This window comes from Salvelinus fontinalis, unplaced genomic scaffold (genome assembly GCF_029448725.1).
Source record: "Salvelinus fontinalis isolate EN_2023a unplaced genomic scaffold, ASM2944872v1 scaffold_2222, whole genome shotgun sequence".
Taxonomy (NCBI): domain Eukaryota; kingdom Metazoa; phylum Chordata; class Actinopteri; order Salmoniformes; family Salmonidae; genus Salvelinus; species Salvelinus fontinalis.
Genome location: NW_026602431.1, coordinates 7501 through 12500, shown reverse-complemented (window position 1 = coordinate 12500; position 5000 = coordinate 7501).

Genomic DNA, 5000 nt, shown 5'->3' with positions numbered 1-5000 from the left:
GCCACTAGGTCAGACGGGTCGGCTGGATCTCGCTCGAACGGTGCGCGGCTGGAGCTTATCGGAATAGGGGGTAAACCGAATCCGAAAGGGGCTCCCCCGATAGAAGCCATTCCACATGGGGCGGGAGGAACAACACCGACTGAACACCAGCTTAGATAGCCGGCCGCCAGGTGCCCTCCCAGGTGGAACACGATTGCAAATCAGTCAGAAGAACTTTAAAGCGATTGACAACAGAGGACAACCATGGAGACCCAAATGTGAACCACGGGCGCCGAAGGGTTGGAATAACACCCTATATTCGGTCGCCGAAGGGCTGGAATAACACCCTATATTCGGGCGCCGAAGGGTTGGAATACACCCTAAATCGGTCGCCGGCGGTATAAGGTCCAATGGACCATGGTTCCGAGGGGCTCACATCCCTCAAACGTGTCCGTTTCACGTTTTATAATCGGACTGAGCAGTTTGCCACCACCGCCGATTGTCTAGGACATGGAAGTCTTGTTGTCAAAAGCCAGGTTTCTAAAATCGCGCCGGTACCTGTCTGGTCCACCCACCAGGGAGTGTGTCATCGCCGGACAGGCTGAATTATCGAAAAAAGGCGTGTCAATCGATAGGTGTCAATGTGCTCCGATTTTTTTGACAAAAGTTTGTGGACACGAAAACCGTTAAACCGTTAATAACTCAAAAAATACAACTCCAATCTGGTTGAGGTTTTTTTTGCACGAAAGGGTACAAATAGACGAACAGTTTCATCTAATTATAACCGTTTTTCTATAAAACATTTTAATAGAAAATCGTGTTTTAATGTTGTGGGGAAAAAAATCGATTGCCAGTACAAGAAATTCCTATGGTTCCGGTTTTTTTTTTACAGTGGATAACTGTTGACCATCACGAGAGAAGGTATGAGCCAAAATTTGGGGCATCTAGCCCATCGGGAAATATTTTTTATCATTATTTCAATATTTCGGGAATTGGTCGAAAAAGTGACAGAGTGCCACTGCCGTGCACCTGGTATTATTTTTGGGTTACCAGGTGCATATTTTTATAATGGTTTTAAATGATTTTAGATAGGCTACATACCTCAATACCCGATATGGGAGCATCATACTACGGCCACAAGTCAGTAGGCACCGGCCTAAGGGATTTATGGAGCTTTTCAAAAAAATGTCTGGACTTACCCTCCACCCGTGCACCTGGTATTATTTTTGGGTTACCAGGTGCCCGCATTGAAATCGAATGGAAAACGACTTTTAAGGGCCTGCCCACGCCCATGCCCGATATGGCGGCATCATAGTAGGGGCCCTAGTCAGTAGGCACCGGCCTAATGGATTTATGGAGCTTTTCAAAAAAAGTCCGAAAATATTCTATGTTGAACTAGGCTGGAAAAACGACAGAGTGCCCACTTTTGGGTTACCAGGTGCACGCATTGAAATTGCATGAAAACCACTTTTAATAGCTTCCCCACGCCCATGCCCGATATGGGGGCATCACAGTAGGGGTCCAGGTCAGTAGGCACCGGCCTAAGGGATTTATGGAGCTTTTCAAAAAAATGTCTGGACTTACCCTCCACCCGTGCACCTGGTATTATTTTTGGGTTACCAGGTGCCCGCATTGAAATCGAATGGAAAACGACTTTTAAGGGCCTGCCCACGCCCATGCCCGATATGGCGGCATCATAGTAGGGGCCCAAGTCAGTAGGCACCGGCCTAATGGATTTATGGAGCTTTTCAAAAAAAGTCCGAAAATATTCTATGTTGAACTAGGCTGGAAAAACGACAGAGTGCCCACTTTTGGGTTACCAGGTGCACGCATTGAAATTGCATGAAAACCACTTTTAATAGCTTCCCCACGCCCATGCCCGATATGGGGGCATCACAGTAGGGGTCCAGGTCAGTAGGCACCGGCCTAAGGGATTTATGGAGCTTTTCAAAAAAATGTCTGGACTTACCCTCCACCCGTGCACCTGGTATTATTTTTGGGTTACCAGGTGCCCGCATTGAAATCGAATGGAAAAGGACTTTTAAGGGCCTGCCCACGCCCATGCCCGATATGGCGGCATCATAGTAGGGGCCCTAGTCAGTAGGCACCGGCCTAATGGATTTATGGAGCTTTTCAAAAAAAGTCCGAAAATATTCTATGTTGAACTAGGCTGGAAAAACGACAGAGTGCCCACTTTTGGGTTACCAGGTGCACGCATTGAAATTGCATGAAAACCACTTTTAATAGCTTCCCCACGCCCATGCCCGATATGGGGGCATCACAGTAGGGGTCCAGGTCAGTAGGCACCGGCCTAAGGGATTTATGGAGCTTTTCAAAAAAATGTCTGGACTTACCCTCCACCCGTGCACCTGGTATTATTTTTGGGTTACCAGGTGCCCGCATTGAAATCGAATGGAAAAGGACTTTTAAGGGCCTGCCCACGCCCATGCCCGATATGGCGGCATCATAGTAGGGGCCCTAGTCAGTAGGCACGACAGAGTGCCCACTTTTAGGTTACCAGGTGCACGCATTGAAATCGAATGGAAAATGCTTATAAACGCTTTAATACTTCCCACGCCCGCATATGGGAGCATCACAGTAGGGGCCCAGGTCAGTAGGCACCGGCCTAAGGGATTTATGGAGCTTTTCAAAAAAAGTCCGAAAATATTCTATGTTGAACTAGGCTGGAAAAACGACAGAGTGCCCACTTTTAGGTTACCAGGTGCACGCATTGAAATCGAATGGAAAATGCTTATAAACGGTTTATATACATTAAAGCCCGCTATGGGAGCATCATACTACGGCCACAAGTCAGTAGGCACCGGCCTAAGGGATTTATGGAGCTTTTCAAAAAAAGTCCGAAAATATTCTATGTTGAACTAGGCTGGAAAAACGACAGAGTGCCCACTTTTAGGTTACCAGGTGCACGCATTGAAATCGAATGGAAAATGCTTATAAACGGTTTATATACATTAAAGCCCGCTATGGGAGCATCATACTACGGCCACAAGTCAGTAGGCACCGGCCTAATGGATTTATGGAGCTTTTCAAAAAAAGTCCGAAAATATTCTATGTTGAACTAGGCTGGAAAAACGACAGAGTGCCCACTTTTAGGTTACCAGGTGCACGCATTGAAATCGAATGGAAAATGCTTATAAACGGTTTATATACATTAAAGCCCGCTATGGGAGCATCATACTACGGCCACAAGTCAGTAGGCACCGGCCTAAGGGATTTATGGAGCTTTTCAAAAAAAGTCCGAAAATATTCTATGTTGAACTAGGCTGGAAAAACGACAGAGTGCCCACTTTTAGGTTACCAGGTGCACGCATTGAAATCGAATGGAAAATGCTTATAAACGGTTTATATACATTAAAGCCCGCTATGGGAGCATCATACTACGGCCACAAGTCAGTAGGCACCGGCCTAAAAGATTTATGGAGCTTTTAAAAAATGTATGTAGTCACCGGCACTTCTGTCACCGGCACTTCTGACACCACCTTATGTAATTTTGGGTTACCAGGTGCCCGTATTGAAATCGAATGGAAAATGCTTATAAACGGTTAATATACATTAAAGCCCGCTATGGGAGCATCATACTACGGGCCCAAGTGCATTGGCACCGGCCTAAGGGATTTATGGAGCTTTTCAAAAAAAGTCCGAAAATATTCTATGTTGAAATAGGCTGGAAAAACGACAGAGTGCCCACTTTTGGGTTACCAGGTGCCCGCATTGAAATTGCATGAAAACGCACAATGCAACAGGTGCCATAGGTGCTGTAAGTGCCCAACGGCCCATAGCTATGCACTGGTAATTTTTAAATATTTCTGGGCTATACACATTAAATACTTTGCCGGACAAGAGGCACTATGACTGGGATGCAATTCATAGAGCACTGCCCTTGGAGCCCACAAGCTCAGATGCCACATGCCACATACCACTTCCACATACCACAATGCCACTTCCACATGCCACTTCCACATACCACAATGCCACTTCCACAAGTGTCAAACGCCCCTTCACCAAGTGCCAAACGCCCCTTCACCAAGTGCCAAACAGCCCTTCACCAAGTGCCAAACAACCCTTCACCAAGTGCCAAATCCCCCAAACTAAGCCCTAAAACTAAGAAGGTCGTGAATTCCAAATGCCGTGCCACAGATGCCAAAAGGTGCCATACCCCTGTCTGGGTAATTTTAATGCATTTAAAAAAAAAAAAAGTATGCCGGGCAAGAGGCACTCTGACTGGGACAACATACGTGTGCACTGCCCTGTGGCATTTGGCATTTGGCATTTGGCATTTGGCATTTGGCATTTGGCATTTGGCCGTTCCACAGATGCCAAAAGGTGCCATACCCCTGTCTGGGTAATGTTAATGCATTTAAAAAAAAAAAAAGTATGCCGGGCAAGAGGCACTCTGACTGGGACAACATACGTGTGCACTGCCCTGTGGCATTTGGCATTTGGCATTTGGCATTTGGCATTTGGCATTTGGCATTTGGCCGTTCCACAGATGCCATAGGTGCCATACCCCTGTCTGGGTAATGTTAATGCATTTAAAAAAAAAAGTATGCCGGGCAAGAGGCACTCTGACTGGGACAACATACGTGTGCACTGCCCTGTGGCATTTGGCATTTGGCATTTGGCATTTGGCATTTGGCATTTGGCATTTGGCATTTGGCCGTTCCACAGATGCCATAGGTGCCATACCCCTGCCTGGGTGATTTTTATGCAAGCAGAGGGGGGGTACACACATTAAATACTATGCCGGGCAAGAGGCACTCTGACTGGGATACAATTATGTGTGCACTGCCCTCTGGCACTTGGCATTTGGCATTTGGCATTTGGCATTTGGCATTTGGCCGTTCCACAGATGCCATAGGTGCCATACCCCTGCCTGGGTGATTTTTATGCAAGCAGAGGGGGGTACACACATTAAATACTATGCCGGGCAAGAGGCACTATCACTGGGACAACATTATGTGTGCACTGCCCTCTGGCACTTGGCATTTGGCATTTGGCAT